Source organism: Garra rufa, chromosome 22, assembly GCF_049309525.1.
Source record: "Garra rufa chromosome 22, GarRuf1.0, whole genome shotgun sequence".
Lineage (NCBI taxonomy): Eukaryota > Metazoa > Chordata > Actinopteri > Cypriniformes > Cyprinidae > Garra > Garra rufa.
Genome location: NC_133382.1, coordinates 8,726,204 through 8,750,707, shown reverse-complemented (window position 1 = coordinate 8,750,707; position 24,504 = coordinate 8,726,204). Strand labels below are relative to the sequence as shown.

General features: G+C 42.8%; 1 pseudogene; it reads left to right on the top strand.

The window, feature by feature from the left end:
- Positions 1–1,671: 1,671 nt before the first annotated feature.
- LOC141298344 (uncharacterized) lies at positions 1,672–21,731 on the top strand (annotated as a pseudogene).
- The last annotated feature ends 2,773 nt before the right edge of the window (positions 21,732–24,504 follow it).

Sequence of the window (24,504 nt, the reverse complement as noted above, 5' to 3'; positions counted from 1 at the left end):
AAAATGAATTTTCCACTATTCTTGTTATTTTGCTCTACAGACGTTTCATTTTCTTTCTTCTTTAAACAAAAGTTGTTTAAAGTGGTCATAGGATGCCCATTTTCCACCAATTCATATGATTCTTTAGGGTCTTAATTAAAAGTCTATAATATACTTTGGTTAAAAATTCTCAATAGTAGTGTAAAAATTTTATCTTGTCAAAATTAGCTCTGCAAAAAAATCAACTTGTTTTATTGCATGGTCCTTTAAATGCAAATGAGCTCTGCTCGCCCCGCCCCTCTCTGCCGTGGGATTATGAGCCGTAATGTTTACTTTAGCCACTTTTAGCAGCTAAACTTGCCAACAAGCTCATTATTAAGAAAGGCCATTTGCAAAGATGTTGTGGATGTTGTCTGCTGTGGGTGAAGCTGTATCAGGAAGGATTTGCACGAACATAAACGCATATGTAAATTGGGATCGGCGCTTTTTAAAAACGAAAGTAACGTTATCCTCTGTGTCTTCAGTGGCTCAGATGTTGGGAGTAAATGACGACTGCTATGTTCATTATTACATCCAACAACAGAACACCTCAATCACTCAATCGGAGACACTCTTGTCTTCCCCTACACCTGAGTCGTCACAATGGCGATCGAAGTCGGACTGTTTCAGCTCGGTGAGGGCGGGTCTAAGGTAAGGCGCTCATGTCAATCAACTATCGTGGGAGTGGCTCTGTGTGTGTGTGTCGGTTAATTAAAAGCCACCTGTAGCGAACTGATGTGTTTTTGTAAGAAAAATATCCATATTTAAAACGTAAGAAGCACTTTAATCTAGCTTGCACAGTTGAAACTTGCTGCTTTGGAAAGGGGCGTGGCAGGACTGAAACACCGTCTAAGATGTACGCCAATCGCAATGCAGTGTGACTGCTAACCAATCACAACACATTTCGTTTTTCGGAAGGTGGGCCTTCATCAAACCCGGAACTAATCAAGCCATTTGTGCCAGGCTGGGGAGAAAGCTATTGTAATAATGTAAATTATGTGAAAAATAATGCGTTTTTCGAGCTACCAAGCATGAGAGCATGTTCTAGTACACCCCCAAAACAAAATAAAGACTTTGTAAAAGAGCATAATAGGAACCCTTTAATAAAACCCTTTAATAAAAGATTCAGCATTTAGCTGTTAAATAAATATCATAAATACTGTTTGGTTCAGTACTTTAAAAAAAATCATAATAAGAGCTGTTTCTTAACCCTCCTGTTATCCTTGGGGTCAATTTGACCCCATTCAATGTTTAACGTATGTACATATATAATTGAATTTTTTTTTTGCTTCAGATTGAATGACTTTTCCTAATTTAATGGGGAAACTTGGTAAACATAAAATTAACATGATATTATTATTTCAGTGCCTCCCATGGTGCAACGCCTTGTCGTGGCGGCGAGGCTTACGTGTTCTTGTGATCCCAAGAGCTATGCCGGCGGGAGCCTAGTGCTCCTGGCAGGTCCAATCTAGCCGGACAGGTTGAGGGGGAGGAGCCAGACGAAGCATGCACCCCGGTCCTCCAGGCTCGGGGGTTGGGCTCAGGGCTAACAACCCCGACCCATAAAAAAACCCAAACGTTACAGAAACAGCAACAAAGAAAAACTCCGCATCTGGCTGCAGTGGTCCTCCAGAGTCCCATCTGGTGACTCGTATGAATGACAGTGGTGAAAGCCGAAAGGCAGCCACTGACAGGAAGATGGAAGTCCTAAGCGCCAAGTCCAAAACCAGAATTGGATTCTGGAATGTTCGTACTATGTACGAAATGGGCAAACTGGCACAGATCACGGCGGAGATGAGACGATATAGCCTGCACATCCTGGGGGTCAGCGAGAGCAGGTGGACCAGATCAGGTAAAATGAAAACCAGCACAGGCGAGGCGGTACTGTACTCTGGAAGGGAGGACGATTGGCACCACGAGGGTGTTGCCATCATCCTTCGCAGAGGAACAGAGAAATCCCTGATGCAGTGGAAGCCGGTTAGCAGCAGACTCATGAGTGCCAGGATGAGAGGACGACACGTCAACATCACCCTGATCCAGTGCTATGCCCCAACAAACGATGGTGACGAGGAGGCCAAGGATGTGTTTTATGAGCAGCTCCAGCCCGAACTGGAAGCAGCTCCACGTCATGACCTCATCGTCATCTTGGGAGACCTCAATGCCAAGGTGGGGAGTAACAACACTCACCATGACAGAGCCATGGGGACACATGGATGTGGTGTCATGAACGACAACGGGGAGCGCCTGGTGGAGTTCTGCACCTTGAACCACATGGTCATCGGTGGAACCCTGTTCCCTCATCGGGACATCCACAAGCTGACCTGGTGTTCACCCAATGGAAGAGACAAGAACCAGATTGACCATCTCATGATCAATGGCACATGGAGGCGGTCGTTGCTGGACATCAAGGTGAAAAGAGGGGCGGACGTCGGCAGCGATCATCACCTTGTGACTGCACTGATAAGACTAAAATTGCAGACCACAGGCCGCAAGACAACCATGCGGAAACACTTTGATGTCAGCAGGCTGCGAGACACCAAGGTGAAGACTGCTTTTGTGGTACAAGTGAGGAACAGGTTTCAGGCACTGCAAGCCCTAGATGAAGAAGCAGGAAGGGCAGATGAGACCAACAAGCAGTGGGAACAGGTGGCTTCATTGTACTCCAAGTCACCTTTATTTATATTTTATTTATATAGCGCTTGTAACAATACAGATTGTGTCAAAGCAACTGCACAGTATTTAAACAGAACAATAGTGTGTAAGTAACGCATTATTGAAGATAATCAATTTTCAGTTAAAGGCAGTTCATCAATGAATTCAGTGATATCATCGTCAGTTCAGTTCAAATAGTATACGATATCGCTGGAAAATGTCCCCAACTAAGCAAGCCAGAGGCGACAGCGGCAAGGAACCAAAACTCCACAGGTGACAGAAATGGAGAAAAAAACCTTGGGAGATACCAGGCTCAGTCGGGGGACCAGTTCTCCTCTGGCCAGATGAAACCAGCAGTTTGTACCAATGTCCAATTGTAGAGAACTCATCAGGTTCCTGTGGTGTAGTACCGATGGCTATCTAGGTTGGCGAGGTCTTCATTGATGATCGGTCTCTGGAGCTCATCTGGTTGACATCCATGGCTACTGAAGTCATCTCCAGGTGGTGATCCATGATCTAAGCCGGTGCGGACTGGATCCGTGGGACTGCAGTGACCATCTGATCCGGATACAGGCTGGGTCTGGTGGCTACGGTGACCTCGGAATAAGAATGAAACAGACTAATATTAGCATAGATGCCATTCTTTTTACGATGCAACGAGTGCATCAGATGTAATGTGAGGTGTTTTCGGTTCCGGTTGACCTAATTAATGCAGCCTAACAATCCTTTAACGGATTTGAATTATAGGAATGTGTTAATGTTTTATGTGTAAGCCAGGTTAAAGAGATGTGTCTTTAATCTAGATTTAAACTGACAGAGTGTGTCTGCCTCCCGAACAGTGTTTGGTAGATTGTTCCAGAGTTTAGGCGCTAGATAAGAAAATGATCTGCCGCCGGCAGTTGATTTTGATATTCTAGGTATTATCAAATTGCCAGAATTTTGAGAACGCAGCGGACGTGAGGGACTATAATGCGATAGAAGCTCGCTCAAGTACTGAGGAGCTAAACCATTGAGGGCTTTATAAGTAATTAGCAAGATTTTAAAATCTATATGATATTTTATAGGGAGCCAATGCAGTGCTGACAGAACCGGGCTAATATGCTCATACTTTCTAGTTCTAGTAAGAACTCTAGCTGCTGCATTTTGGACCAGCTGGAGTTTGTTTATTAAGCGTGCAGAACAACCACCCAATAAAGCATTACAATAATCTACCCTTGAGGTCATGAACGCATGAATTAATGTTTCAGCATTTGACATTGATAGCATAGGTCGTAATTTCGATATATTTTTAAGATGGAAAAATGCGGTTTTGCAAATGCTAGAAATGTGGCTTTCAAAGGAGAGATTGCTATCGAATAGGACGCCTAGGTTCCTAACTGATGACGACGAATTTACAGAGCACCCATCTAGTATTAGACTGTGTTTTAGGTTATTACTTGTGGAGGTTTTAGGTCCAATAATTAACACCTCTGTTTTTTCAGAATTTAACAGTAAGAAGTTACTCGCCATCCAGTTTATAATATCAGCTATGCATTCTGTTAGTTTTTCGAATTGATATGTTTTGCCGGGCTGCGAAGAAATATAGAGCTGAGTATCATCAGCGTAACAATGAAAGCTAACACCATGTTTCCTGATGATATCTCCCAAGGGTAACATGTAAAGTGTAAAAAAGTAATGGCCCTAGTACTGAGCCTTGAGGTACTCCATACTGCACTTGATTTAAATGATACCTCTTCATTTATTGCCACAAACTGATGACGGTCTGATAAGTACGATTCGAACCAAGCCAGTGCACTACCATTAATGCCTACATAATTTTCAAATCTATTTAAAAGAATGTTGTGGTCAATAGTATCAAACGCAGCACTAAGATCCAGTAGTACTAATAGAGAGATGCAACCACGATCGGTTGACAAGAGCAGCTCATTTGTTACTCTAATTAGAACAGTCTCAGTACTATGATATGGTCTAAAACCTGACTGGAAATCCTCACAGATACCATTTTTCTCTAAGAAGGAGCATAATTGTGAGGATACTACCTTTTCTAGTATCTTTGACAGAAAAGAGAGATTCGAAATTGGTCTGTAGTTAATTAGTTCATTGGGGTCAAGTTGTGGTTTTTTAATGAGTGGCTTAATAACAGCCAGTTTGAAGGTTTTGGGAACATATCCTAATGATAGTGACGAATTAATAATATTCAGAAGAGGATCTATGACTTCTGGAAGTACCTCCTTTAGTAGCTTAGATGGAATAGGGTCTAACATGCATGTTGTAGGTTTAGATGATTTAACAATTTTATACAATTCTTCCTCTCCTATAATAGAGAATGAGTGGAATTGTTCCTCAGGAGATCTACAACGCATCTGATGCGATACTGTAGCGGGCGGCTGTATGGTTACAATTTTATCTCTAATAGTGTCTATCTTGGAGGTAAAGTACTTCATAAAGTCATTACTGCTGTGCTGTTGGGAAATGTCTGCACCTGTTTCTGCTATATTTTTCGTTAATTTAACCACAGTATTGAACAAATACCTAGGGTTATGTTTGTTTTCTTCTAAGAGAGACGAAAAGTAATCCGATCTGGCAGTTTTTAATGCTTTTCTATAAGATAAGTTGCATTCACGCCAAGCAGTACGAAAAACCTCTAGTTTTGTTTTCCTCCAGCTGCGTTCCATTTTTCGTGCTTTTCTCTTTAGGGCACGAGTGTGATCGTTATACCACGGTGTTACACTGTTTTTCTTAATCTTTTTTAAGCGCACTGGAGCAACTGTATCTAAAGTGCTAGAAAAGAGTGATTCCATAGTTTCTATTACATCATCAAGTTTTTCTGAGCTATTGGATATGCTGAGGAATTCAGATAAGTCAGGAAGATTACTTACAAATCAGTCTTTTGTAGTAGAAGTGATGGTTCTACCGTACTTGTAGCAAGGAGTTGAATTTACAGTTTTAGCTATCTGGAGTATACAAGAGACTAGATAATGATCTGAGATATCATCGCTTTGCTGCAGAATTTCAACACCATTAACATCAATTCCACGTGACAGTATTAAATCTAGAGTATGATTTCGGCAATGAGTAGGACCTGACACGTGTTGTCTAACCCCAATAGAGTTCAAAATATCTATAAATGCTTTTCCTAATGCATCTTTTTCATTATCAACATGGATGTTAAAATCACCCACTATTAAGACTTTATCTGCGGCCAACACTAACTCGGATAGAAAATCAGCAAATTCTTTAATAAAGTCTGTATGGTGCCCTGGTGGCCTGTAAACTGTAGCTAGTACAAACGTCACGGCGGATTTATCATTAGCACTTGTTTCTCTGGATAATGCTATATGAAGCACCATTACTTCAAACGAGTTATATTTGAAGCCCTTTCTCTGAGAGACATTGAGAATATTGCTATCATCCTTCGCAGAGGAACAGAGAAATCCCTGATGCAGTGGAAGCCGGTTAGCAGCAGACTCATGAGTGCCAGGATGAGAGGATGACACGTCAACATCACCCTGATCCAGTGCTATGCCCCAACAAACGATGGTGACGAGGAGGCCAAGGATGTGTTTTATGAGCAGCTCCAGCCCGAACTGGAAGCAGCTCCACGTCATGACCTCATCGTCATCTTGGGAGACCTCAATGCCAAGGTGGGGAGTAACAACACTCACCATGACAGAGCCATGGGGACACATGGATGTGGTGTCATGAACGACAACGGGGAGCGCCTGGTGGAGTTCTGCACCTTGAACCACATGGTCATCGGTGGAACCCTGTTCCCTCATCGGGACATCCACAAGCTGACCTGGTGTTCACCCAATGGAAGAGACAAGAACCAGATTGACCATCTCATGATCAATGGCACATGGAGGCGGTCGTTGCTGGACATCAAGGTGAAAAGAGGGGCGGACGTCGGCAGCGATCATCACCTTGTGACTGCACTGATAAGACTAAAATTGCAGACCACAGGCCGCAAGACAACCATGCGGAAACACTTTGATGTCAGCAGGCTGCGAGACACCAAGGTGAAGACTGCTTTTGTGGTACAAGTGAGGAACAGGTTTCAGGCACTGCAAGCCCTAGATGAAGAAGCAGGAAGGGCAGATGAGACCAACAAGCAGTGGGAACAGGTGGCTTCATTGTACTCCAAGTCACCTTTATTTATATTTTATTTATATAGCGCTTGTAACAATACAGATTGTGTCAAAGCAACTGCACAGTATTTAAACAGAACAATAGTGTGTAAGTAACGCATTATTGAAGATAATCAATTTTCAGTTAAAGGCAGTTCATCAATGAATTCAGTGATATCATCGTCAGTTCAGTTCAAATAGTATACGATATCGCTGGAAAATGTCCCCAACTAAGCAAGCCAGAGGCGACAGCGGCAAGGAACCAAAACTCCACAGGTGACAGAAATGGAGAAAAAAACCTTGGGAGATACCAGGCTCAGTCGGGGGACCAGTTCTCCTCTGGCCAGATGAAACCAGCAGTTTGTACCAATGTCCAATTGTAGAGAACTCATCAGGTTCCTGTGGTGTAGTACCGATGGCTATCTAGGTTGGCGAGGTCTTCATTGATGATCGGTCTCTGGAGCTCATCTGGTTGACATCCATGGCTACTGAAGTCATCTCCAGGTGGTGATCCATGATCTAAGCCGGTGCGGACTGGATCCGTGGGACTGCAGTGACCATCTGATCCGGATACAGGCTGGGTCTGGTGGCTACGGTGACCTCGGAATAAGAATGAAACAGACTAATATTAGCATAGATGCCATTCTTTTTACGATGCAACGAGTGCATCAGATGTAATGTGAGGTGTTTTCGGTTCCGGTTGACCTAATTAATGCAGCCTAACAATCCTTTAACGGATTTGAATTATAGGAATGTGTTAATGTTTTATGTGTAAGCCAGGTTAAAGAGATGTGTCTTTAATCTAGATTTAAACTGACAGAGTGTGTCTGCCTCCCGAACAGTGTTTGGTAGATTGTTCCAGAGTTTAGGCGCTAGATAAGAAAATGATCTGCCGCCGGCAGTTGATTTTGATATTCTAGGTATTATCAAATTGCCAGAATTTTGAGAACGCAGCGGACGTGAGGGACTATAATGCGATAGAAGCTCGCTCAAGTACTGAGGAGCTAAACCATTGAGGGCTTTATAAGTAATTAGCAAGATTTTAAAATCTATATGATATTTTATAGGGAGCCAATGCAGTGCTGACAGAACCGGGCTAATATGCTCATACTTTCTAGTTCTAGTAAGAACTCTAGCTGCTGCATTTTGGACCAGCTGGAGTTTGTTTATTAAGCGTGCAGAACAACCACCCAATAAAGCATTACAATAATCTACCCTTGAGGTCATGAACGCATGAATTAATGTTTCAGCATTTGACATTGATAGCATAGGTCGTAATTTCGATATATTTTTAAGATGGAAAAATGCGGTTTTGCAAATGCTAGAAATGTGGCTTTCAAAGGAGAGATTGCTATCGAATAGGACGCCTAGGTTCCTAACTGATGACGACGAATTTACAGAGCACCCATCTAGTATTAGACTGTGTTTTAGGTTATTACTTGTGGAGGTTTTAGGTCCAATAATTAACACCTCTGTTTTTTCAGAATTTAACAGTAAGAAGTTACTCGCCATCCAGTTTATAATATCAGCTATGCATTCTGTTAGTTTTTCGAATTGATATGTTTTGCCGGGCTGCGAAGAAATATAGAGCTGAGTATCATCAGCGTAACAATGAAAGCTAACACCATGTTTCCTGATGATATCTCCCAAGGGTAACATGTAAAGCGTAAAAAAGTAATGGCCCTAGTACTGAGCCTTGAGGTACTCCATACTGCACTTGATTTAAATGATACCTCTTCATTTATTGCCACAAACTGATGACGGTCTGATAAGTACGATTCGAACCAAGCCAGTGCACTACCATTAATGCCTACATAATTTTCAAATCTATTTAAAAGAATGTTGTGGTCAATAGTATCAAACGCAGCACTAAGATCCAGTAGTACTAATAGAGAGATGCAACCACGATCGGTTGACAAGAGCAGCTCATTTGTTACTCTAATTAGAACAGTCTCAGTACTATGATATGGTCTAAAACCTGACTGGAAATCCTCACAGATACCATTTTTCTCTAAGAAGGAGCATAATTGTGAGGATACTACCTTTTCTAGTATCTTTGACAGAAAAGAGAGATTCGAAATTGGTCTGTAGTTAATTAGTTCATTGGGGTCAAGTTGTGGTTTTTTAATGAGTGGCTTAATAACAGCCAGTTTGAAGGTTTTGGGAACATATCCTAATGATAGTGACGAATTAATAATATTCAGAAGAGGATCTATGACTTCTGGAAGTACCTCCTTTAGTAGCTTAGATGGAATAGGGTCTAACATGCATGTTGTAGGTTTAGATGATTTAACAATTTTATACAATTCTTCCTCTCCTATAATAGAGAATGAGTGGAATTGTTCCTCAGGAGATCTACAACGCATCTGATGCGATACTGTAGCGGGCGGCTGTATGGTTACAATTTTATCTCTAATAGTGTCTATCTTGGAGGTAAAGTACTTCATAAAGTCATTACTGCTGTGCTGTTGGGAAATGTCTGCACCTGTTTCTGCTATATTTTTCGTTAATTTAACCACAGTATTGAACAAATACCTAGGGTTATGTTTGTTTTCTTCTAAGAGAGACGAAAAGTAATCCGATCTGGCAGTTTTTAATGCTTTTCTATAAGATAAGTTGCATTCACGCCAAGCAGTACGAAAAACCTCTAGTTTTGTTTTCCTCCAGCTGCGTTCCATTTTTCGTGCTTTTCTCTTTAGGGCGCGAGTGTGATCGTTATACCACGGTGTTACACTGTTTTTCTTAATCTTTTTTAAGCGCACTGGAGCAACTGTATCTAAAGTGCTAGAAAAGAGTGATTCCATAGTTTCTATTACATCATCAAGTTTTTCTGAGCTATTGGATATGCTGAGGAATTCAGATAAGTCAGGAAGATTACTTACAAATCAGTCTTTTGTAGTAGAAGTGATGGTTCTACCGTACTTGTAGCAAGGAGTTGAATTTACAGTTTTAGCTATCTGGAGTATACAAGAGACTAGATAATGATCTGAGATATCATCGCTTTGCTGCAGAATTTCAACACCATTAACATCAATTCCACGTGACAGTATTAAATCTAGAGTATGATTTCGGCAATGAGTAGGACCTGACACGTGTTGTCTAACCCCAATAGAGTTCAAAATATCTATAAATGCTTTTCCTAATGCATCTTTTTCATTATCAACATGGATGTTAAAATCACCCACTATTAAGACTTTATCTGCGGCCAACACTAACTCGGATAGAAAATCAGCAAATTCTTTAATAAAGTCTGTATGGTGCCCTGGTGGCCTGTAAACTGTAGCTAGTACAAACGTCACGGCGGATTTATCATTAGCACTTGTTTCTCTGGATAATGCTATATGAAGCACCATTACTTCAAACGAGTTATATTTGAAGCCCTTTCTCTGAGAGACATTGAGAATATTGCTATACATAGTAGAAACACCTCCCCCTTTACCTTTTAGACGCGGTTCATGTTTATAACAGTAATCTTGGGGGGTGAACTCGTTTAAAATAATGTAATCGTCTGGTTTTAGCCAGGTTTCTGTCAAACAGAGCACATCTAGCTTATGATCAGTGATCATATCATTTACAAAAAGTGCTTTCGTAGAAAGGGACCTGATATTCAATAAGCCAAGCTTTATCAATTGTTTCTCTGTATTATATATATTTTTTATTTGTTGAACATCAATTAAATTGTTAGTCTTGATTTGATTCAGGTGTTTTTTGTATTTTCTTGCTTGGGGAACAGACACAGTCTCTATAGTGTGATATCTAGGTGAAAGGGTCTCTATGTGCTGAGAATTAACTGATTTCTGTGACGTGAGGCGGCGGCTAGCAGACGGTCGGTTTAGCCAGTCTGTCTGCTTCCTGACCTGGGCCCCAGTTAGTCAAGTGCAAACGCTAAGACTATGTGCCATATTTCTAGATAGGAGAGATGCTCCACATCCGGAGGGATGAAGACCATCTCTTTTCAACAGGTCGGGTCTGCCCCAGAAACTCGTCCAATTGTCTATGAAACCTATGTTATTTCGTGGGCACCACTTTGACATCCAGCCATTGAGTGACCACAGTCTACTGTGTATCTCGTCACCACGGTAAGCAGGGAGGGGACCAGAGCATATTACAGTGTCTGACATCGTATTTGCAAGTTCACACACCTCTTTAACATTATTTTTAGTGATCTCCGACTAGCGAAGTCGAACATCATTAGTGCCGATGTGAATAACAATCTTACTGAATTTACGTTTAGCATTAGCCAGCACTTTTAAATTTGCCAAGATGTCAGGCGCTCTGGCTCCCGGTAAACACTGGACTATGGTGGCTGGAGTCTCTATTTTCACGTTCCGTACAATAGAATCGTCAATTACTAGAGCACTTTCATCAGGTTTCTCAGTGGGTGCTTCACTGAGTGGGGAGAACCTGTTTGATGTTCTGATCGGAACGGAAGAGCGGTGTTTTGACCCGCGACTATGCCGTCTCACAGTCACCCAGTTGCCCTGCTGCACGGGCGTCTTTACCGGAACCGAACAATGTACAGGGCTTTCTGAGCTAGTCGCATCCAAAACCGTATCTAAGGCCCTCACATTCTTACTATCCTCTATTAAAGTTTGGATGCGTGATTCTAGTTCTGAAATCTTCTCTGTCAGCCTGACTATATTCCTGCATTTATCACATGTATAAGGCTCACTGCTGACAGAGATAGATAAGCTATACATGTGGCAAGCAGTGCAGACTACAATTGTAGGAGAAGAAGCCATTACTCACCGTGATTGTGGAATGTTTCCAACTTACCAACTGTTGTTGTTCGAATTCCTGAAAAAACAGAACGGAACTGGCTAAAGGAGTACTAACGATATTAAACACGAGAGAAAAAACGTGAATGGAACGCAGATGACAAGCTAACCGGCTAACGTAATGCTAAAGATAGTAAACAAGAGTTAAAAGCGTGAATGGAGTGCGAGTAGAAAGTTAACTGGCTAATGGAATGCTAACGTGCTGCACTCGTGATTATAAAATAAGGCGAACGATCAAATTAGTCAGATTAGTTTGATGGATAAGATCAGAAATCAAGTTAAGCTATATCTATCAATTTAAAACGGCAGAATTAACAATAAGACAGAGAATCCAACAGAAAACCGAAGCTGCAGGGAGCAACAAACACAGACCACTCTGCGGCAAGGCAAGGCAAACAGGAAGTAGGGAAAACAGCGAAACAGTCCAAAAGCAGTGAAGCATGTGTGGGTTACAAACGGAAAAAGAAAAAAGAATGGCTGGCTGAGAATACCTGGAAGGCCATCGACGAAAGACGTAACCTTAAGAAAAAACTGACAGAAGCCAAATCAGGGAGACTGCAGGAAAGATACCTACAACAGTACAGAGAAGCTAACAAGACGGTGGAAAGAATGGTAAGAGCAGACAAGCGAGCCTTCATGGACAACCTGGCAATGCAAGCAGAGGACGCTGCCGACCGAGGGGAACAAGGCACTCTGTTCAGAATCACCAAAGCTCTATGCGGTAAACACCATGGCAGCGCCAGTGCTCCCCCCATCAAAGACAAACAAGGCAGACTGCTAAAAACGGAAAACGAACAATAGGCACGTTGGGCACAACACTTTCAGGAAGTCCTCAAAAGACCGCCGCCTGAAGAAGAAGCTGACATACAGGATGCCAGTGCTGACCTTGATATCAACACTGACCCGCCTGGGAAGGAAGAAATCGTGGCAGCAATCAGATCCCTTAAGAACAGAAAAGCCCCTGGACATGACAACCTCAACGCTGAGCTGTTCAAGGCCGACCAAGAAAGGAGCCCTCAGTGACTGTAACAACTGGCGCGGAATAACCCTCCTGTCAGTACCAAGCAAGATTCTTGCCAAGGTCATCATGCAGCGGATTTCTGACGCCGTTGACAAGTCACTGAGGAATGAACAAGCCGGATTTCGTCAAGGAAGAGGATGTATTGACCAGATCTTCGCTCTGCGCAACATCATCGAACAATGCACAGAGTGGCAGAGACAGCTGTACATCAACTTTGTCGACTTTGAGAAGGCATTTGACAGCATCCACAGGGACAGCCTCTGGCACATTTTGAGAGCCTATGGAATCCCAGACCATATTGTCGAACTGATCAAGAGCTTCTACACCAACTTCTCATGCAGCGTGGGAAACAGTGATCTGCGTTTTGAGGTGAAGACGGGAGTCAGACAAGGATGCGTCATGTCTGTGCTGCTCTTCAACCTGGCCATTGACTGGGTCATGAGATGCACGACAGAAGATGGGGCAAGAGGCATCCGATGGACACTCTTCTCTTCTCTTGAAGACCTTGACTTTGCAGATGACCTGGCTCTGTTATCCCACACCCATCAACATATGCAGGAGAAGACAAACCGTCTGAACACCTTCGCGAGACAAGTTGGGTTGAAGATCAGCCAGAGAAAAACAGAGGTAATGACACTGAACATCGACTCACCAGCTCCTGTTAAGGTAGATGGTAAAGAGTTGCCAACCACAGAAAGCTTCACCTACCTGGGCAGCATCGTGAGACAGGATGGTGGCGCTGGAAACGACATTCAGAGCAGACTCAACAAGGCCAGGACAGTGTTCATGACCCTTAACAACGTTTGGAGGTCATCACAATACAGTGTCCACACCAAGTTGAGAATCTACCAGAGCTGTGTCCTGTCAGCACTGCTGTACAGGTCGGAATGCTGGCGGATGACTGAAGGTGACCTCAACAAACTGTCTACCTTCCACACCACAAGTCTTAGGAAGATCCTTCGCATCTTCTGGCCAAGGAAAATCTCCAACCATGACCTTCTCCAGCGATGCAAGCAAGAGGACATGGACACCATCATCACAAGAAGACGATGGAGATGGATTGGCCATGTTATGCGAAGGGACTGCACCTCCATCTCCAAGACAGCCCTGCACTGGACCCCTGAGGGGAAAAGAAAGAGGGGAAGACCAAAGAACACATGGCGGCGAACAGTAGAGGCAGAGCTGAAAACCCTGAACCACACCTGGGGCACCATTGAAAAGCTGACCAAAGACAGGCAGAAGTGGATGATCTTTGTTGCTGCCCTACACGCCAGTAGACGTAATGATGATGATGATTATTTCAATGCCCTGTACACATTTTGTCACATCGGTGTTCTTTGGGGTCAATTTGACCCCAGGGTCTTTTAGCTGTATAAAACATAAGAAATATAAAACTTTACACACATTTGTTTTGGGTGATATTGAGGTCACTATAACATGCTATGATTTTATAATATGCACTATAATTTTATATGTTAAGTATAATAAAAATAAAAATAAAAACTAACACAACCATACCTGTAGTACCGCGAGAACCACTGTCAATTGAATTGCTCTCTCAATTGAAAATGGCCTCTAAGCAAAGGTTCTCTGTCAGTGAGATTTTGTCACAGGTGTTTGACAGTGAAAGTGGGGGTGTGTGTTTCAGAGTGTTGTTAAGTAGTCAACAAAGATATCAATTACCTGACACTAACCTTTTAGCAAAAAAAAAAAAAAAAAAAAATCATATTCTGGAGGTTTTAAATTGCTGGGGTCAAATTGACCCCAGTGGAAAAAAGGTGTTAGCGGATTTTAGGGTAACAGGAGAGTTAATACCCAACCTAGAGATATTTGATATACACATTTCCATAAGGGTCAGTAACGCAGCTATAGACATTTCATTCGTGCTTTACTTTGACTTGAAAATGTATGAAGGCACAACTGATTTATAAATAAGAAGACAAGGTCAGATCAGATCAGTGTGACTGTCCTTGGTTCTCCTTATGTATCTTCTGTATCATGAGAGAGAGCTTCTATTAAGATTTTCATGATACAACCAGCACATGTCAGCATTGCGGAATGTTAGTTCAAAAAGCACAAGAGGGGCACACTTGGTTGCAATTCATCCTTGAGAAACATAAAGGACTGTTTTACAGTGCATGTTTAAGTGGTAGATACTGCATTTCAGTGCTGTTTGAACAAGTTATGTTTATATTATCTTCATAAACAATGAAAAAAGAGACAGAGATGATTTTAAAAAAGGAAGAAAAAGCAAGAGATGTCGAGATCATAGGCACATCTAAAGTTGTTGTTTAAAAAAAGCAAACAGCAAAAGATAAATCTGATGCTTCGTCATTTTTGAGACATCATTAAAAGTTCTGCCTCGATCAGTGACAAAAAAAAAGATGTCATTTAATGACATGAGTAAATGATGACAGAATTTTCATTTTTTTCTGTTACTAGAATGTCATACTATATATTTTTTCTCATACTTTTTATCTCATTTTCTAATAATTTTCTTATACTTCAGTGTGGAAACCTGATTTTTTTTGTGAGTAACACCTTTAAAAGTCAGCACTAAGTTTAAGTTTGTACACTTTTTGTGCAATGAAAAAAAGCAAACCAATAAAAACACATAAATACAAAATAAATTAAATTAAAAGCAAGCGAGAATTTGTTCAGAGACCCTAATGAATGTAATGGCAAAATCTGGGAGAAAAAAAAAAAGAAAAGAGGAAACATGTTTCTGATGATGAATAAGTATTATGTTCTGCTTCACTAATTTTAGGCAGGAACAACTCTTAATGATGATGTCGGCAGAAAGCATGTCAATTTGTCTTAATATGCTTCATTATGATAATATTAACTCTTATTATTTCTAATTACCCATATTTCTACATTTAGGCTCTAGCATTTTAATAACATTGCTATGCTCAATAAGCTGATTAGGTGATTTTTCAGTAGCTGTAATTAACAAGTGACTGGTTTGAGCAGTCAGTGGTCCGAAGAGGTCCAGATGAACACTGTCTTCATTGCCATACATTCAACTGAACAACAGTGGAAACACAGTGCCCGTCTATTATGACGCTAATAAAAAGAGTGATCTGGCACTCTGACAAAATGCCTTTGAACCTTAAAAAAGGAAGGTAAAGTGAAGTTCTTGCAAATGTTATCAACTTTTGTTCAGTAAGACATGTCAAAGCTGTTTACCTTCAACTTTCTCTGAATTGTACAATGCCTTTTTCAGTCACACTTGCTCTTTCTCTCAAGTCAAATCAAATCATAACCCCTTAAAAAACTCACTATTGTGAATAAGAGTAGAGGTAGGTGCATGAAAGAACGCTTGCCATTGATTCTGCAAGCTTTCATTTAAACTTTGATTGAGTAAACAGACAGTCATGACCCAAACTCATATTACTTGTTGAGTCAATGTTGCTGTACTGGGATAATCAATACAAAACACGACGAAACACACACACACACGTTATATGTGTGTGTGTAGGCGTAATGTTTTTTCTACTGTACAAACTCTATCACCTTACCTTAATCTTACATGCTAAACTTTCAGGAAACTTTCTAAACAATACAAAACTTTCTGCATTTTTAGATTTCCAAAAAAACTTTCAACATTCTGTATGATTTATAAGTTGGTTTCCTCATGGGGACCAAAAATGTCCCCACAAAGACAAGGATTTTGCATATTGACATTTTTGTGGGGATATTTTGTCCCCATAGGGTAGGTCTATACCTGAACCACACACACACACACACACACACACACACACACACACACACACACACACACACAAACGGGGATGTATTTCTGCAAGCTAAAAAAAAAAATGGAAATGGAAAAAAAAAGTGATGAGTTGAAATTGGCTCATTCAAACACGCCCCCACAAATCTACGTCACTGTGTGGGAAGATTTGCATAACAGTGCCCAAATGCATACACAGAGAAAGAAGTCATAACTTTTATTCTTGCTGAAGTATTGCTGCAGCAGCCGCCATGTTGAGGAGACACTGTGTGTTTCGTTGCAAAAGCAAAACGACTTTGTTTGGCATTCCAAATGAGTACACAACTAAAAATCAGTGGTTAATTTATATTTACATCACTGTTCCAGAACAGAACAACGCAAATATTCCTGTGTGCAGCGCATGACTGTTTCCTGAAACTGGGAGAGTAGCCTACAATGCCGGCTGTGCACAAAGGTTGTTTCTATAAAGTGGCGATTTCAGTTATTTCAAAGGTCCTTACAGCTTAAAACAGCAAAATAACCAAAACCCACAATGACACTGGCCAAACAAATACATACAGTAAACAATAGGATAAAAACAACAGATTATTTCAATGTTTTTGCCACAATATTAAGTTTTATTATGTACGGAAAGCACATACTCTATTTCTCCCACTCTCTCCCTTACAGGCGCACACACATACAGTTTACACACACGTTAGCATACATTGTTGTTAGCGCTCTTCTGACGATTAACAAATTCAAAATACATGACATTTCTCACAAGTGAGGTAACAACAGCGTGGTCTTCAAGAAAATTAATTTAAAGTTTCACGATGCTGCCAATCACTTTTTGAGAGACCCACAGACTTGAGAGAGGTAATTCACAAGCTTAATCTCTCTCTGTCTGCCTATCTGTCGGTCTGTCTAAATTTTATTATTAACTGCATTAGTTTGCTATCAACCGCTCAAGGTTCGTTACTAGGTCTAAAATGATGTCTTGGATTTAGCAACGAAGGGGTTGAATGAGCTGCGTAAGAAATTAATCCTACTCCCAATAGAGTTTTAAGGACAAAAACCGGACAAATGTCTTGAAATATATCATCTGAACGATGTCTTGAGGTGTGGTAAATGTAGTATAAGTGGAATAATTGACTACATTCTGTTGAATTCTACGAAATGTGCATTATTTTCTAAGAATTCAACGGCCCGTCGTCAATTATTCCTTACTCAATTTACAGGAGGCTACAAAAGAGTCTGGGGGTTCTAGTTTCTAGCTGGAAATCATTATAATAAGTATGATCCCCACAAGGTCAAACATTTCCAGTACTAATGAATAGGGACACTTGTGGGGACATTGGTCCCTATAATGTCAGGTCACATCCACACACTATATTTCAATACTCTGTCCTTCATTTTGGATAAATTTTTCACTGAGCTTGTCCAAAAGCATGCTGTTATTGCTTTTTCCGTGAAAAATACATGCAATGCTACTTAGCCAAATTTACATATATCCTAATAGGCAGCAAAATTGTGCTGTCCACTTTTTAGAGCATCCTTCATGTTCGGGAACCTGCCTCTGACACCTTGAAATGCCGCCTACTTTGTTGCTCATTAGGTTTTGAAACAGAGCCACTTTTATCCAAAAGCGATAAACATTACGTCACAGGTTGCGCAATAACAACCAATAGCAGAGAATTGCAGTGATGGTAAAACATTTTTCAAAAAAAAAAAAAAAAAACTGTTGTTAAATGTGTGGGATGGATTAACATATTCAGGAAGATTGAGTGGATTTATGGAAAATTCCACTAGACTGTCATTCTGGTAAACAAAGAAAAATACCCATTTAACATTGAATTAAACACAAAGAGATCATGACATATGATTTAGATTTAAGTACTCTTAAGCCTTAGTCAGTCTGCAGATCTTGATGAGTTTATCCGATTAATAAAAAAAAGTTAATCAAAGCATGACATAATGCATGGCATCATCGTTTGAAGCAACTCTTATTGATCATGCAAATCCTCCTCATAAAATGGGATTAAAAAACGTATGACTCCCGCCAGTGACATCGTCACTGCACGGATTACACACATAAGAAGCAGCTTCAAAGAAAACACACCATTACGCATCAGTGTCTCACCTCACGCTCGCACCACTCTAAAAACAATCCATTCTGTTTCTTTGGCTCTTCGGATTTCCCATTCTGTCTGTGTGAATCTGGCTTCCTCTCAGTCAGGAATTCTGGGAGGCTGGATAATCCCTCAACATGTCACACTCACATGAGCATGTAACTCAGGTTGAGAGAGCACTCCAGTGTGTTCCTCTGTGATGAATCTCAGCTTAGTTCATATCAAAGACATGAACCGACTTCTCCCTTGGGAACAGTGTGATCTGAGAGACCCAGCAGAGCCTGTCCAGTTCATCTTAGGTAGTTCTCCACAGCTAATCTGGTGTCTCATTACACTTTGATTCAGCCCTGACAAAAGCAAAAGCAAAAACAAACCACACTAAATCAGTTCAAATTAGGTGCTTTAAATACAATTGTCCCATACTGACCACTGGATGTTCAACATGGTACCTCATGGCAAAGAACTCTCTGAGGATTTGAGAATTAGAATTGTTGCTCTCCACAAAGATGGCCAAGGCTATTAGATGTTTAGTAACACCCTGAAACCGAGTTACACTACGGTGGTCAGGGTCATACAGAGGTTTTCCAAGATGGGTTTCATTCGGAACAGGCCTTGCAAGGGTCGATCAACCAAGTTGAGCACTCATTCTGTGCGTCAGGTGCAGAACCTGGCTTCAAAAAACAGATGCATAAGTGCTGCCAGCATTGCTTTAAAGGTTGCAGAAGTAGAAGGTCAGCTTGTCAGTGCTCAGACCATATGCCGCACACTGCAACAAGTCGGCTGAAGACAACCTGTCCAAGAGCATGAATTACTGGAACCATGTCCTGTGGTCTGATGAGATTAAGATAAACTTCTTTGGCTCAGATGGTGTCCAATATGTGTGGTGATGCCCTGGTGAGGAGTACCAAGAAAATTGTATCTTGCCTACAGTCAAGAATGGTGGAGGTAGCATCATGGTCTGGGGCTGCTGGTACTGGGGAGCTGCAGTTCATTGAGGGAAACATGGATTCCATTATGTACTGTACATTCTGAAGCAGAACATGATGCCTTACCTCCAGAAACTAGGCTAAATGGCAGTTTTCCAACATGACAATGATCCCAGACACACCACCAAGATGACAACTGCCTTGCTGAGGAAGCTAAAGGTGAAGCTGGCCAAGTATTTCTCCAGACCTGAACCCTATTAAGCACCTGTGAGGCATCCTTGTTGCCAGCTATTTTGACAATAATGGCTGTATGTTGAGTAATTTTCAGGGGACAATAAATCTATACTACTACACAAGCTGCACATAGACTATTTTAAAACATATCCAAGTTTCATTTCTATAGTATTGTACCTTGAGAAGATATACTAAAATGGTTGCTAAATTGTGAGGGGTGTACTTACTTTTGTGACATACTGTACATTTGAGTAGTTAGTGCAAATATAGTTAATGCAGTATACATTAACAATTTAATTTTTATTTATTGTAATTATTAATACAAAATAACCCCAACAATCAATCATTCAATCAATTTCTGTTTACTTTTGATAAACATGATTTAAAATAAATAGTTATTTTATGAACTGTTGTAACACATTGTAAGAACTTTTCTTGCCCTTTACAAAGAATATAGTTGCGTGTATTTCTACTGAACGTACTGTACATGAAACCAGGTTTAGGCATTTTTCTTAAGTTCATTTATAAAAAAAGAAAAAAAAGAAAAAGGAAGTAGATAAACAAACAAACAAACAAACAAAGGACCCTGGGACTCCAGGAAAAACTGTTTTGACAAAATAATTAAACTAATAAAACACTCAAAAGAAGAAATGTCATAAGGCTTAAAGTTATTGGTTATTTTAAAGATCTTATTTTTAACAATATGTTAGTTTTGTTTTTGAATAGTGAAGTGTAGGTTGCCACACTTATCACAGAGGGTTAAAAGTCCCTGGACTGTGATGGCCAGTAAATATTGTCACTTTACCACAGCGCTCAGGGAGCTGCACACAACAGGATTACCAGTACCTCATATCCTCATACTGCCAACAGGGACATGTCGGACTTCACCTCTGTATTTCTCAATGTTCAGACAATGTACCTCAGACTGCAAGACACACCAAATGAAACATGTTGCCTGAATGCGTTCAACTTCAAGTTGTCCTCTTATTGATTGATTGACTGATTGAAACTTGTGTGTGTGTGTGTGTGTGTGTGTGTGTGTGTGTGTGTGTGTGTGTGTGTGTGTGTTTTCTTTTGGTAATTCTTAGTAATATTATTTCGGTATGCCTACATGAAAATTCAGTTATTAATTACTCACCCTCATGTTGTTCCAAACCGGTAAGACCTCTGTTCATCTTTGGAACAGAAATTAAGATATTATTGAGTACCATGCATGCATGTGCATTCCTCTGACTGTAAACAAGGCGCTGTGCATCCAGGTTTCTACATCAAAACGTCAGTATTGTCAAAGCTTCATTAAATCACGCTTGAACCACTGATGTCATTATTTTAACGCGGTCCTTAGTACTTATTTTCATGTGAACTATCCCTTTAACATCCATATGTGGTAATGATTTTTTTTTTTATCACAAAAAATAATGTAAATGAATGTTTATGATGTCTATGAGCTTTACTCTTAATCACTTTCTCTATAAGCTGTTTCCCAATTTGTTATTGGCTTGATAAACCAATAATAGGACTTATTATAATTGCCTCTTAACCTTGTGCTATTTTATGCTTAAGAAAAGAATTCACAATGGGATTATTCTAATTCAGGGCTACCCATCCATTGCAAATTGATTCTTATATATTATAGGTCACACAAGAATGGCACCCAAAGCAGACTGCCAGCTGTGTTCTCTCATAACGAGAAGAGAATGAGAAGAGCAGGATATTTTTAAACTTTTTTTTTCTTAAAATTTATGTGGAAAATTCTGTCAGTCCATGACTACTGCATGAATACATTTTATTTGGCAAACCCTATTGAGACCACTCAACTCTGCTTCTGAAAGTCAAACAACTATGAAGACTGCATAGAATGAGTAAATGAATGAATGAAATAGAAAAGACTTGCACATGCAAAAATGCAGATAGGTACTAAAAATCACACCGGCAAGCTGTGGGTATGCGAAACCCGACCACCATTGCAGAGCTAGTGGAGGCCATCGAGCTGGCGGATGCAACCTTACCCTGTGAGTCTGTGGAGCGAGCGCCGCCTTTTTTCCCGGAGGGTGGTCCAGGAGCGACGAGCGCCGGAGGGCACTTCATGACCCACGAGCAGACCGGCGGCTCCCGGTCCGCGGGATGAACCAATGCCGACCGACTGCCTGGCTGGCAGGCTGTATTGTCCATCTCGACGTGCCAACGGGGGCTCCACAGGCCGAAGTGAAGATCAACGGATGGCCGTTTCCAGCCCTCCTAGACTCCGGCAGCACGGTCAGCCTGATCCAGTCCAGTCTCCTTGCCCCCCGAACAGAACCAAAATCCTTCACCCGTCAAGTCCCTGCCCGGAGGGTCCACGTCAGTGCCAGCACTGGTTCTTGGCTGGTGGAAGTGGGTCTCGTGAAAGACCTTTCGGTACCGGTTCTTCTTGGAAGAGACGGGTCAGGTTTTGATCGCCTGCTCGCCAACGCCAAGCAGCCCGCCAGCCCAAAGAGGAGCCGCCCGAAGCGGAAACCGGGGAAGAAACCCCAACAGCATCCCGTCCTTTTGGTCTCCGACAGCGGGAGAGACGGTGAGTCCCCCTACCAAAACTCTAACCTCTATTTTGATGTGTTCCAGCAGGTGAGGGGAGGGGGCGCCTTCGCCAAGGAACAACGTGATAATGACCGGCTGAAACATTGTTGGACGCAGGTTAAAAGGATTGAAGGGAAATATGTTCAGCTGGGGCCCCATCCTCTCCCGCACTTTGAGGTCCAAAATGGTCTGCTCTACTGGGTCGCTCAGCGTAGGGGGGAGGAAAAACAACTGCTGGTAGTCCCTCGCACGAAGACCAATGCTGTATTAGAGCTGGCACATTCCCACCCGATGGCAGGACACCTCGGGGCCGCCAACACTATCCAGCGAATTCGGGACCGCTTCCACTGGCCCGGCCTCGAGGCAGAAGTCAAGCGGTTTTGCCAGGCCTGCCCCACGTGCCAAAAGACATCACCACGGAGGCCTCCCCTCAGCCCGCTGATTCCACTTCCCATCATAGGAGTGCCCTTCGAGCACATCTGGATGGATCTGGTGGGTCCGCTGCCGAGGTCAGCCCGGGGAAATGAGCACATACTGGTGATAGTTGACTCTGCCACCCGCTACCCAGAGGCCGTGCCGCTCTGGAAGGCTACTGCCAAGGCCATCGCACACAAGCTCTTCCTCCTCTGTAGCCGAGTCGGCATCCCAGCGAAGATACTGAGTGACCAGGGGACCCCGTTTATGTCCCGGCCGTCTGCTCAAGGTGAAGCAACTGAGGACCTCCGTCTACCATCCGCATACGGACGGCCTCGTGGAACACTTTAACAAATCCCTCAAGCAGATGTTGAGACGGGTAGCCGCGGAGGACCGCCAGGACTGGGATCTCATGCTCCCATATGTCCTCTTCGGGATACGGGAGGTTCCTCAGGCTTCCACTGGCTTCACCCCGTTCGAGCTACTCTTCGGCCGACAGCCCCGCGGACTCCTGGACATGGCCAAGGAGGCCTGGGAGCGACAGCCAGCGCCACACCGCTCCGTCATCAAGCATGTGAAGAGTATGCGAGAACGGATTGAGCGCGCCATGCCATTAGTCCGGGAACATCTCACGAAGGCCCAGCAGGTACAACAGCGGCACTACGATTGGGCAGCCCAGCCATGGGAATTCCACCCCGGCGATCACATGATGGTCCTGGTCCCAAACTCAGCATGTAAGTTCCTGGCTACTTTTCAAGGCCCGTACACCATTATAGAAAAAATTGGTCCAGTGACCTATAGAGTGAGACAACCTGGAAGACGAAGGGAAGAGCAGCTGTATCATGTTAACCTTCTGAAGAAGTGGATAGGGACCAGGGACCAGGTGGCCGCCCTTGCCACCACCTCTCCTGTGGTTGTGGATGTTAATCCCCATCTCTCGCCTGCCCAGAAGAAGGAGCTGCAGCACCTGGTTGATCAGTTCTCCAATGTGTTCTCCTCAGTCCCGGGCAAACCAACGTCATCCAGCATGACATCCATACCCCCCTGGAGTCATCATCCGGCAGCGCCCCTACCGGGTCCCAGAGGCTCGCCGGCAAGCTATTGAGGAGGAAATCCACCAGATGCTTCAGTTAGGGGTAATAGAGCCATCCCGCAGCCCTTGGTCCAGCCCCATCGTCATGGTCCCGAAGGCTGACAGCACCCTCCGATTCTGCAATGACTTCAGACGACTCAACAAAGTCTCGGAGTTCGACGGCTACCCAATGCCTCGGGTGGATGAGCTGCTGGACCAATTGGGAAGGGCCCGCTTCATCTCCACCCTCGATCTGACCAAAGGCTACTGGAAGGTTCCCCTAAGTGAAGAAGCGAAGCTGAAAACTGCCTTCTCTACCCCCAGTGGCCATTGGCAGTATCGGACCCTTCCCTTCGGCTTGCATGGAGCGCCTGCCATGTTCCAACGCATGATGGACATCCTCCTGTGGCCGCACCAAGCCTACGCCGCAGCGTATCTGGACGACATTATCATCCACTCCGAGCATTGGGAGGACCACCTAGACCGTCTGAAGAGGGTGCTGTCAGAGCTACGACGGGATGGGCTCACCGCCAACCCCCGCAAATGCCACCTAGCCCTCTCAGAAGCAAGTACCTGGGATTCCAAGTAGGTCAGGGACTAATCAAGCCGCAAGAGAAGAAGGTGGAGGCCATCCATGATGCGCCGAAACCCTCCACGAAGTCCCAGGTACAAGCTTTTTTGGGGTTGGCGGGTTACTACCACTGCTTTATCCCTAACTTCTCCTCTCTAGCTGCCCCCCTGACAGACCTGACCAGGAAGGGACAGCCGGAACGGATTGCCTGGACCCTGGAGACAGAAGAGGCATTCAGAAGGATCAAGGGAGCCCTAACGGTGGAACCCGTCCTACGAGCCCTGGACT